Below are 13,445 nucleotides of genomic sequence, written 5' to 3'. Positions count from 1 at the left end.
GGAGGCAGCTGGTCGATGTTTCTCTCTCACTGATGTTTCTAACTCTCTATCTCCTTTCCTATCTGTAAAAACTCAATAAAATATATTTTTAAAAAAAAAATGCAGTAGAGCATCGGTTCTCAACCTGTGGGTCGCGACCCCTTTGGGGGTGGAATGACCCTTTCACAGAGGTCACCTAACACTATCGGAAAAACACATATATAATTACATCTTGTTTTGTGATTAATCACTATGCAATGAAAATACATCCTGCATATCAGATATTTACATTATGATTCATAACTGTAGCAAAATTACAGTTAGGAAGTAGCAACGAAAATGATTTTATGATTGGGGGTCACCACAACATGAGGAACTGTATTAAAGGGTTGCGGCATTAGGAAGGTTGAGAACCCCTGCACTAGAGGGAAATGTGCATGCTGCTCAGACTGATGCCTCCCTGTTGCTGTTATGAGTATTTGCCTTTTAATATTAATTTGGAGACATACTTTTTATTTATTTATACTAGAGGCCCAGTACAGCTCCCTAGCTGCTGCTGGGGGAGAAGGGGGAGGAGGGGAGAAGGGAGGAGAGAGTTGCAGGGGGTGGGGTGGGTGGGGAGGGCCTCCCTTCCCTGGCTGCCTGGTGGGACCTTCTTTCCTTCCTTCCATGCTGCCCACTGGTTGTAGCGCACATCGTACTGAGCCATCGAACTTATGGTCTCCCAGTCGAACTCCGGAGGAGACAGTTTGCATACTAGCCTAGAAAAACCCTATACAGTTTTATATATTCACATTCCATACCCTGCTAAATTTGCAGAAATGAAAGATTTTGCAACATAGCAACACAAGCAACTAAAGAATCTATGTTAGATACTTTTGGTTCTGAAGTCTCTAGGCCATTTCCCCAGAATGTGCTCCAGCTTTGTAGCAAATACCTTTTTTATAGTCAGGACACATACCTAGGTTGAATCCCCAGTAGGAGGTGTGCAGGAGGCAGCCAATCAGGATTCCTTCTCAGTGATGTTTCCTCTCTCTCTCTTTCTCTCTCTCTCTCTCCCTCTCCACTCCTCTCTGAAATCAATAAAAATATATTTTTAAAAGGTTAAGATGGTAAATTTTAGGGTATGTGCATTTTACCACAATTTTCGTGCATTGGGCCTCTAGTAAAAACATAAAAAGTACAGAAGTCACCCTTCCACTTCTGTCTTAACATCCATCCAATTCCTTCACCCAAAACACCTAACATCACTAGTCTTTGTGTATCTTTCCAGAATCTATGCCTATACAAGCCAATCCCTACATACATGTAGACATGTGCATATGAGGAGGAACTGAGGCCTAATACACTGTGACACAGGGGTTCAGTGAGACGGACTTCAGACTCTCTGAGCTCGAATATTAACGAACGATGCCCTTGTAATGGTTGCGGACTTAACTCCAGGCTCCAACTCTTCCTCTGTATAATATTAGCCGCACTAACTACCTATAGATTTCTGTGGGCACAAAATTCCTTGAACCCAGCAGGTAAAGAGGACAAATGTGTCAATATAGTGTTTTGTTGTTTTTTGGGGGGGAAATCCCAATCAGAATAACAACGGAGCCCAGCCTGGTGTAGCTCTGTGACTTGGGTACCCTCCCATGCACCAGCAGGTTGTTGGTTTGATTTCTGGTCAGGGGACATACCTGGATTGCAAGCTTGATCCCCAGTAGTGGGCATGCGATCCATGTTCTGTTCTCCTCTCACATCTATGTTTCTCTCTCTCTCTCTCCTTCTCCTTTCCCCTCTCTCTCAAATTTTTTTTTGAAAAAAGTATATTCTTCACAATAGCAAAAAGGTATAAGCAAAGGTAACAAGGGAGGAAAGAATAAACAAAATATGGTATATACACTGGAATATTATTCAGTGCCCCCACTTGTTACAATATGAACTTGGAGGACACTATGCTATGTGAAGAAAGTCAAAGACAAAAAGGCAAATACCATATGATCCCATTTATATAAGGTGTCAGAGTGGTAGAATTAACAGGACTAGAAAGGATAGGGGTGGTTGCCAGGGGCTGGAGAGCAGGCATGGGTAGAGTTTCAGTTTTATAAGATGAAAATGTCCTGGGAATGGATGGTGGTGATCATTGCACAACACTGTGAATGTACTTAATGTCACAGACATGTACACTAAAAAATTGTTAAGATGGGCCCGGCCAGTGTGGCTCAGTGGTTGAAAGTCAATCTATGAGTCAGAAGGTTACAGTTCAATGCTCAGTCAGGGCACATGCCTGGGTTGTGGGCTCAATCCCCACTAGGGGGTGTGCATGAGGCAGCTGATCACTGATTCTCACTTCATTGATGTTTCTATCTCTCCCTCTCCATTCCTCACTGAAATCAATAAAAATATAGTTTTTAAAAGGGTTAAGATGGTCAATTTTATGGTATGGGCATTTTACCACAATTTTTAAAAAAGAAAAATGCAAAAAGTACAGAAGACACTCTTCCACTTCTGTCCAACAGCCATCCAATTTCTTCACCCAAAACACCTAACATCACCAGTCTTTGTGTGTCTTTCCAGAGTCTATGTATATACACGCAATTTCATATAATCATGTAGACAGGTTCATATGGTGAGAAACTGAGGCCTAATACACTGTGATACAGGGGTTCAGTGAGACAGACTTGAGACCCTTTTTGCTCCTATATTAATGAATGATGCCCTTGTAATGGTTGGGGACTTCAGTCCAGGCTCCAAGTCTTCCTCTGTATATCAGCTACACTAACAACCTATGGATGTTTGTGGGCACAACATTCCTTGAACCCAGCATATGAAGAGGACAAATGTGTCAATATAGTGTTTGGGGGAAACTTCCAATCAGAATAACAGAGCCCTGGCCAGAGTGGCTCTGTGGCTTGTATGTTCTTCCATACACCACAAGGTTGTCAGTTGGATTTATGGTCAGGGCACATGCCTGGGTTGCAGGCTCCATCCCCGTGAGAGGGCATGCAAGGGATGTTTTGGTCTCATATCAATGTTTCTCTCTCCTTCTTTCCCTTCTCTCTCACATTAAAAAAAAAAATCTTTTAAAAAATGTAAAAGAACATACAGAATTTACTCAAACCCCAAGCTTCCATGAAGGGGATTAGGCCAGACTTAGTTGGACCATGTGTCCCATGGCTACAGGTCCTGTGGAGAGGGAGCCTGCATGGAATGCATCACGCTTATAGGGAAGGTGAGGCAGAGACATCTATACCACCACCATGCAAGCTGTTGGATGAAAGAAATTATCTCATTGGAAAAGGGGACTATTTTTCCATTACTTGCTGGTACCTGCTGAGCTAGCGATCTGGTGAGCTACTGAAAGGGGACAGGAAATGAGTCTCCAGGATGGTCCCATTTGTTTCTCCTCACCTCCTGGATTCCCCACACCTCACTGATCCCCATTCCCAGGCTGTGCCTTAAACACACTATGTATTTGCTGGCTCACTGGTCAACACAGAGAAAAACACTTGCTTTCATTCTCAGTAAGGAACTTAGGGAGGTGACTTGGGCAGGCACCAAGAGAACAGCATCAGCAAACTAATTAACCACATAGGAACTGGAGGCCCTTGCACTCTGCCTAGAACCCTAACCATTTCAGATAAGAATTCCAAATTGTCCCCATTTACCCTTTATTCTTATAGAAAATCTTATCCTCATTAGACAATCCTTGTTGAGTAGCTTCTGTGCCATGTTGTGCTTGTATGTGGCATTGAGAGGTCTAAACCAGCCATGGGCAAACTACGGCCCGCGGGCCGGATCCGGCCCGTTTGAAATGAATATAAAAAAAAAAAAAGACTGTACCCTTTTATGTAATGATGTTTACTTTGAATTTATATTAGTTCACACAAACACTCCATCCATGCTTTTGTTCCGGCCCTCCGGTCCAGTTTAAGAACCCATTGTGGCCCTCGAGTCAAAAAGTTTGCCCACCCCTGGTAACGTATCCCTTAGCCAAGACAGCCGCTTTTTCCAGAAAACGCCCTCCTAGAAAACAAACACATAAATATGAATTCTGCCTTTCCCTTGCTTTCTCCTGCTACAAAATATGCTGGCCTGTTTTCCAGTCCCACTGCTCACCGGTAGTGGGCATGCGATCCATGTTCTCCTCTCACATCTATGTTTCTCTCTCTCTCTCTCCTCCTTTCCCCTCTCTCTCAAATTTAAAAAAAACTAAAAAGTATATTCATAGTAACATTCTTCACAATAGCAAAAAGGTATAAGCAAAGGTAACAAGGGAGGACAGAATAAACAAAATATGGTATATACACTGGACTATTATTCACTGCTCCCACTTGTTACAATATGAACTTGGGGGACGCTGTACTATTGTCCTGTGTGTGGTTGGCACCATTCTGCATCTCATATTGCTAAGCCACCAGCATTTATCTGTGGTCATTTAGGTCAATTATTAAATCTTGTTCACTCAGAATTTCTTTTACTCACTCAGGCATTTAAGTCTCACTGACTTAATGTGATTTAGTAATGACTCTCCTCTCTTTGCAGGAGTGGAGGAACCAGTACATTCACTTGGAATCATGCGTCGAAGGATCTGTGTTGGACACAGAAGGAAGTAGGTAGGTTTGGTGCTGGGCTGAGCTGGAGGGAGCGGAGGAGCACACACATGACCTGCAGTGGGGCCACAGAGGCTGAGGCAGGACAAGTGAATGGAGCAGTGGCCCCACCAGTACGTTTCCTGAAATAAAGTCCTGAGGAGGGAAGTCGTAGGCAGTTACTGTTCTCACACGTTCTTCTTTACTCTTTATCTCCAGCAACTCCCTGGTAGCTATCCAATAGTTTAGAGGGGTTTCTGTTGTTGTGGTTTGTTTTTCAAAAGACTTTTGATTCTTTATTATTTTTATTGATTTCAGAGAGAGGAAGGGAAAGAAAGATGCTCCCCTACTACCCTGACATGTGCCCTGACCAGTAATCCAACGTGGACCTCCTGGTAGGTGAGAAGACATTGAATCAACTGAGCCACACTGGCCGGGCTGGGAGGTTTTTTTAATTAAAAAAAAATACCAAAAACCTTCTGTGAATTTTACACTAGCTTTTAAGAGTGAAGAACCTGCTATACCAGGACAGGGCACACTTTTATGCATGATCTTAAAGGCGTGTGTGTGTGTGTGGGGGGGGGGGGGTTGGTGAGAAACAGGCTCAGGAACCCATATATTCTGAGAACCCCAAGGCCTGTTGAGAGGGGAGAAAGTGAATGATCCTCTATGGATAGGAGGTCAAATGTATTATAAATAACTGGTGAGCCAGGGGGACAGAGCACCAGAATAACCTATACCAGGGGTGGGCTCCTTTTTGTGAGTGCGTGCCAAACCAGCAAAATCTCTGACTCAAAATTCTTCTGCATGTCAACCCTAATATTTTGAGAACATGTTACGCCTACTTGTTATCTCTTAAGGTGTACATATGTGAAGAACCTTGAAGAAATCATAAAATTAATTCGAATGACAAAAACACAGTATATGATGATGAAAAATACATTTATTTTTTAATGTATACATGTACACTGATAGTCCGACAGAGAACTTTATGACTCCGTTTGATATTATCAGGGGGACTTTTGCTGCTGCATCATTGATGACAGAGATTTTACATCAGGTTCATATTTCGTGACCTTCAGAAATATGCACGAGCTACTACTTTCATCCATCAAGCTACTCCTATTAAAGAGACTTAACAAAATTCATCACTGGGAGCAAAGATTCACAAGTGCATGTGGATGAAAACATGGAGAGTAACGCTGTTGCTGTTTTTTAAACAGAAAAAATTTTCTGCAATGGCATTCCAAGTCCTCAATAGGTCCTTTCAACATTATTGAAATTGCTCTTCCCCTCTCTCGTCAATCCATGTCTATGGTCTTTAATGTAACTTGTTATGTAAAATTATTTATTTAACTAAGATGCACCTACACTGAATTTATCTGAAAAATAAAAAAGTCGATATTAAGAAATAAATTGTAAATGGAAGTGTTAGGTCGGTGGGATACATGCAGGCATGTGATGAGACAATGGACTTCCCCTGGAATTTCTCACAGATCAGCGCGCCAGACACAGATACTGGCTTCTCCCTGATGACCCCCACACAGATACTGACTCCTTCCTGAGTTCCTTGCTGAGCCCCTGCAGCTGAAACTTCCTCAGCTAAATACCTCAGCTCATGTCCCTGACCCTCACCCAACCACGGTATAAAAAAAGCATCCCCCTTCCTATTGGCATGAATCCACATGCCCTGTCTTTTGGGTACCTGGGTCTCCCTGGGAAGCAAAATAAACCTAACCTTCCCTTCCCTCCCCTCCCCTCCCTCCCCTCCCCTCCCCTTTCCTCCCATCCCCTTCTCTTCCCTTTCCTTTTCTTTTCTGATTCACTGGACTCTTTATTTCTTACGCCACCTCCTGAGCCACCTAACCTAATAGGAAGATTATAAGAGAGGGTTTCACGTGCCAGCAAAAGTTACTAGCCTGGAGATTCCTGAAGATGGCGGCGATATAGGCAGACGTGTCCCAGGTCGTGTCCCGGAGCAAATGGAGCGAGCAGCTGAAGCTAGTAACACTCACACCGAATTGGCGAAATTGCTCAGCTGGTGAGAGGGTTTGCAGCCGGGAAGAGCAGAACTCCCCTGGCAAGTGCCTGGTACGTGGTGCCTTGTTGTGTTGTATTTTGTGCCTTTAAATCAACGCAGCAGATCCAAGCAACAGCAACCTCCTGAGCACCTCATCCTCCGCTGAGGAACAGCAGCTGTACGTGAAACCTCGCCCCACCAGCCGGAAGAGCCACCACAGCTGTGAACACCACCCACCAGAGGAGCTGCTGACAACTGAAGAGCAGCTGCTACCGCAACCGCCCGAAGAGCAACCACAGACCAAGGAGTCACTGCCACCAAGGGAGCAACCACTGAACAACTCAACGTCTAGATATGTCAGTGAGATCAAACATGGGTAGACAAAGAAACCCCCAAAGGAAAGAGAAGGAGGACTCTCCAGAAAAGCAGCTAAGTAATACAGAGGCATGCAACATGACAGATAAAGAATTCAGAATAAGGATCCTAGAGTGCATAAACCGGATGGAGGAAAAAATCGACAACCTCTGCAAGAAGCAAGAAGAAACAGATGAAAAAATCGATAACATATGGAAGAAGCTAGAAGAAACAGATGAAAAAATCGATAACATATGGAAGAAGCTAGAAGAAACAGATGAAAAAATCAACAACCTAAGTAAGACCCAAGAAGAAATGAAGAGTGATATAGCTGCAATGAAAAACTCCATTGAAAGTATCAACAGTAGACTAGGAGAAGCGGAGGACCGAATAAGTGAATTAGAAGACAAGGAAGCAAAACACACCCAAAATGTACTGCAATTGGAGAAAAAAATTAAAAGACAGGAGGAGAGCCTAAGGGAGCTTTGGGACAACATGAAACGAAACAACATACGAATAATAGGAGTACCAGAACAACAGAAGGACGAACAAGGATTAGAAAACCTACTCGAAGAAATAATATCAGAAAACTTTCCTGAGGTGGGGAAGAAAAAAGTCACACAAGCCCAGAGAGTCCCAAACAAGGTGAACCCGAAAAGACCCACACCAAGACACATCATAATCACCATGGCAAATGTTCAGGACAAAGAGAGAATCTTACAGGCTGCAAGAGAGAGACGGAAAGTTACATACAAGGGATCTCCCATTAGATTGTCAAATGACTTCTCAACAGAAACACATCAGGCAAGAAAAGAATGGACTGAAATTTACAAAGTGATGCAAAGCAAAGGACTGAATCCAAGAATACTCTATCCAGCAAGGCTATCATTCAAACTTGAAGGGGAAATAAGAAGCTTCACAGACAAAAAAAGGCTAAGGGAGTTTGTCACCACCAAGCCAGCAATGCAAGGAATGCTAAAGGGACTGGTATAAAAATAAGAAATAAAAAGCTCAGAAAGAAAACAGCCACACACAAAAAGAAATGGCTACAAACAAGTACCTTTCAATAATAACTTTAAACGTAAACGGACTAAATGCTCCAACCAAAAGACATCGAGTGGCTGAATGGATAAAAAAACATGACCCATACATCTGCTGTCTACAAGAAACCCACCTCATTAGAAGGGACTCACACAGACTGAAAGTGAAAGGATGGAAAAATATCTTTCAGGCAAATGGAAAGGAAAAGAAAGCTGGGGTAGCAATACTTATATCGGACAAAATAGACCTCAAAGTGAAGGCCTTAACAAGAGATAAGGAAGGCCACTTCATAATACTAAAGGGATCAATACAACAAGAAGATATAACCCTGGTAAACATATATGCACCCAATGTAGGAGCACCCAAATTCATAAAAAAACTCCTGGAAAATATCAAAGGAGAGATCGACAACAATACAATCATAGTAGGGGACTTTAATACACCATTGACAGCACTGGATAAGTCCTATAGACAAACAACCAGCAAAGATACAGCAATCCTAAATGACTCACTAGATCAGATGGACTTAATAGACATCTTCAGAACACTTCACCCCAAAGCCAGAGAATATACGTTCTTCTCAGGTGCTCATGGGACATATTCAAAAATAGACCACATATTGGGTCACAAGCAAAGTATCCCCAAATTCAAGAAGATTGAAATCATAAAAAGCGTCTTCGCAGACCACGATGGCATAATATTAGAAATAAACTACAATAAAAACAACCCAAAATACTCAAACACCTGGAAGCTGAATAGCATGCTATTAAATATTGATTGGGTTACCAATGAGATCAAAGAAGAAATTAAAAACATCCTGGAAACTAATGACAATGAAAACACAACAATCCAAAACCTATGGGACACATTGAAAGCAGTCCTGAGAGGGAAGTTTATAGCCCTACAGGCCTATCTCAAAAAACAAGAAAAAATGGTAGTAAATCATCTAACTCTACAACTCAAAGAATTAGAAAGAGAGCAACAAGAAAACCCCAGAGTGAGCAGAAGGAAGGAGATAATAAAGATTAGAGCAGAAATAAATGACATAGAGACCAAAAAAACAATACAGAAAATCAATGAAACCAAGAGCTGGTTCTTTGAAAGGATAAACAAGATTGATAAACCTCTAGCCAGACTCACCAAGAAGCAGAGAGAGAGGACCCAAATAAATAAAATCAGAAACGATAGAGGCGAAATAACAACAGACCCCACAGAAATACAAATGATTGTTAAAAAATACTATGGACAGCTTTACTCCAACAAACTAGACAACCTGGAGGAAATGGACAAATTCCTAGAAAAATACAGCATTCCAAAACTCAATCAGGAAGAATCTAAAAATCTCAACAGGCCAATAACTATGGAAGAAATTGAAGCAGTCACCAAAAAGCTTCCATCAAACAAAAGCCCAGGACCAGACGGCTTCACAGGGGAGTTTTACCAAACATTCAAGGAAGAACTAAAACCTATCCTCCTCAGACTACTACAAAAAATTCAAGAGGAAGGAACACTTCCAAGCTCATTCTATGAAGCCAGCATCACCCTAATACCAAAACCAGGTAAAGACAACACAATGAAAGAGAATTACAGGCCAATATCCCTCATGAACATAGATGCCAAAATCCTCAACAAAATCTTAGCAAATCGGATCCAGCAGTACATCAGAAAGATCATACACCATGACCAAGTAGGATTTATCCCAGGGATGCAAGGATGGTACAATATCCGCAAATCAATAAACGTGATACATCACATAAACAAATTGAAAGAAAAAAACCACATGGTCATATCAATTGATGCAGAAAAAGCATTTGACAAAATTCAACACCCATTTTTGATAAAAACTCTCAGCAAGGTGGGAGTAGAAGGATCATACCTCAACATAATAAAAGCCATATATGACAGGCCCACAGCCAACATCATACTCAACGGACAAAAACTAACACCATTTCCCCTAAGAACAGGAACAAGACAGGGATGCCCCCTCTCACCACTCCTGTTCAACATAGTACTGGAAGTGTTAGCCATTGCAATTCGGCAAGAAGAAGAAATAAAAGGCATCCAAATTGGAAAAGAGGAAGTAAAACTGTTTTTATTTGCAGATGACATGATATTATACATACAAAACCCTAGAGATTCCATCAAAAAGCTACTAGACTTAATACATGAATTTGGCAATGTAGCAGGATACAAAATTAACCCCAAGAAATCTGAGGCATTTCTATACACCAATAGTGAACTTTCAGAAAGAGAGATTATAAAAACAATCCCGTTTACCATTGCACCGAAAAAACTAAGCTACCTAGGAATAAACTTAACTAAAGAGGTAAAAGACCTCTACTCAGAAAACTACAGGACGTTGAAAAAAGACATAGAGGAAGACATAAACAGATGGAAGAACATACCGTGTTCATGGATTGGTAGAATCAACATCATTAAAATGTCCATACTACCCAAAGCAATCTATAAATTCAACGCACTTCCCATTAAAGTACCAACAGCATACTTCAGAGATCTAGAACGAACTTTCCAAAAATTCATCTGGAATAAAAAAAGACCCCGAATAGCTGCAGCAATCCTGAAAAAGAACAAAGTAGGTGGGATCTCAATACCAGATATCAAGTTGTATTACAAAGCCACTGTTCTCAAAACTGCCTGGTACTGGCACAAGAATAGGCATATAGATCAATGGAATAGAATAGAGAGCCCAGAAATCGGCCCGAACCAATATGCTCAATTAATATTTGACAAAGGAGGCAAGAACATACAATGGAGCCAAGATAGTCTCTTCAATAAATGGTGTTGGGAAAATTGGACAGATATATGCAAGAAAATGAAACTAGACCACCAACTTACACCATACACAAAAATAAACTCAAAATGGATAAAGGACTTAAATGTACGACAGGATACCATAAAAATTCTAGAAGAATCCAAAGGCAAGAAAATCTCAGACATATGCCGAAGCAATTTCTTCACTGATACAGCTCCTAGGGCACTTGAAACTAAAGAAAAAATGAACAAATGGGACTACATCAAAATAAAAAGCTTCTGTACAGCAAAAGAAACCATCAACAAAACAACGAGAAAACCCACTGTGTGGGAAAACATATTTGCCAATGACATATCTGATAAGGGCCTAATCTCCAAAATTTATAGGGAACTCATACAACTTAACAAAAGGAAGATAAACAATCCAATCAAAAAATGGGCAAAGGACCTAAATAGACACCTTTCAAAAGAGGACATTCAGAAAGCCAAGAGACATATGAAAACATGCTCAAAGTCACTAATCATCCGAGAGATGCAAATCAAAACAGCAATGAGGTACCATCTCACACCTGTCAGACTGGCTATCATCAACAAATCAACAAACGACAAGTGCTGGAGAGGATGTGGAGAAAAAGGAACACTTGTGCACTGCTGGTGGGAATGCAGACTGGTGCAGCCACTATGGAAGACAGTATGGAGTTTCCTTAAAAAACTGAAAATGGAACTCCCATTTGACCCTGTGATCCCACTTCTAGGAATATATCCCAAGAAACCAGAAACACCAATCAGAAAGGATATATCCACCCCTATGTTCATAGCAGCACAATTCACCATAGCTAAGATCTGGAAACAGCCTAAGTGCCCATCAGTAGATGAATGGATTAGAAAACTGTGGTACATCTACACGATGGAATACTATGCTGCTGTAAAAAGGAAGGAACTCTTACCATTTGCAACGTCATGGATGGAACTGGAGAGCATTAAGCTAAGTGAAATAAGCCAGTCAATAAAGGAAAAATACCACATGATCTCACTCATTCATGGACAATAGAGACCATTATAAACTTTTGAACAATAATAGATACAGAGGCAGAGCTGCCTCAAACAGATTGTCAAACTGCAGCGGGAAGGCCGGGGAGGGTTGGGGGGCAGGAGGGAGGGGGGTAAGAGATCAACTAAAGGACTTGTATGCATGCATATAAGCATAACCAATGGACATAAGACACTGGGTGATAGGGGAGGCTAGGGGACTGTCTAGGGCGGGGGGATAAAATGGATACATATGTAATACCCTTTGTAATACTTTAAGCAATAAAAAAAATAATAATAAATAAAAAAATAAACTTTCACATTTAAAAACAAAAACAAAAACAAAAAAACAACAACAAAAAAAGTTACTAGCCTGCCATGTTTGGCACGCGTGCCAGGGGTTGCCCACCCCTGCCCTATACGCCTGGGAGAGGAGGTGTCTGCCAGTTCTCAGGGACTGAGTGTATTGGGGAAACAAGGCAGAGAAGACCTCTTCACCTGGTTGAACCACACTGCTGCTTGAGGAAGTACTGGCTTCCCCAGGGATTCCAGCTTCAGCCCTGCTTGTCTTGCCTATGGTCCTTATTTGCATATAAATACTTGACTATTTACACTTTCATTCCTTACATCAAGACCAGAGGTAGCTATGAACTGACACATTTGCAACACATGTTTAATTCGGTGGAAGATGGCCTTGCTCTGGGGAGGTATCAGGCGCTAGTTTCCCCACCTGTGTCAGAATCAGTGTTCGACGTGTCAATCCTCCTTAAGGAACCCGCGGATTTACTCCGCTCCCTGTACAGGGTAAGAAGAAGACAAAGGTCAAGGCTGTGACTCTTGAAAGATACAATTAAACTATTCATTATTTCCTCATTTTAGATAAGAATTCTAAGTGTTCCCAATTATTTACGTTTTTAGTAACAGTTCCTGCTCCTGCGCCTTCTGCTCCCCCTTCTTGCTTTTCTTCCTGCCAAATACATGCTTCAGCGAATACAACAGCCGGCTCCAAAATCCACGTTGCTAGAAAACAGATGGAGACAGTTGCTAGAAAACAGATGGGGAGACATGAACTCTACGTTTCCCCTGCTTTGTCCCGCCACAGTACTTTGTCCTCCTCAAATTTACCTCTATATCCATGTCTGAAGATGATGGGAATTTGCTGCTTGGAGGAAAATACATAGCAACAGTTAGTGATTCATGCCATTCTCCATGTCTCTCACACATATAGTTCTGGTCTTATTTGGACTAATTGGGTACTTGGGTCTATATTCCTGAGCAAAATCACCACACACCTGGGACCTTGAAAATGATTCCTAGCGTGCTGGGCTTCCAGTTCTCTGTGACAGTTTAAAATGGCCCTGCAATGTCTCTGGGAGACCTATGTATGTACCTTCGCATGGGATATAGGCAGGACATTCAGTGTGTTGCTTACTGCATTTTTAAGCATGTGCAGTGTGGACAAAAGGGGTCACAAGCTCAGGGGAGGCCTGCATGGCAGTCTTGCAGACTCAGAGACCTAAAGTAACCACAAAAGATGATCTGAAAATTAAATATTTAACTACAAACAGGTTATAGTGGGTTGTCATGTCCTAGGCCAGTATTTTCCTGACAAAGATCAACTTAGATCTTTACTGAGCCCATTTGTCTTCTTGCCTCTAAAATAACATATC

General features: G+C 41.7%; 1 long non-coding RNA gene across 1 annotated transcript; it reads left to right on the top strand.

The window, feature by feature from the left end:
• The first annotated feature begins 4,341 nt into the window (after window positions 1-4,341).
• On the top strand, window positions 4,342-6,076 carry LOC132218441 (uncharacterized). The gene is made up of 3 exons (XR_009449192.1): window positions 4,342-4,583; window positions 4,878-4,954; window positions 5,574-6,076. It is a non-coding gene; the product is annotated as an uncharacterized LOC132218441 (long non-coding RNA).
• Window positions 6,077-13,445: the final 7,369 nt, after the last annotated feature.

This window comes from Myotis daubentonii, chromosome 16, assembly GCF_963259705.1.
Source record: "Myotis daubentonii chromosome 16, mMyoDau2.1, whole genome shotgun sequence".
NCBI lineage: Eukaryota > Metazoa > Chordata > Mammalia > Chiroptera > Vespertilionidae > Myotis > Myotis daubentonii.
This window is presented reverse-complemented; position numbering and strand designations above follow the sequence as displayed.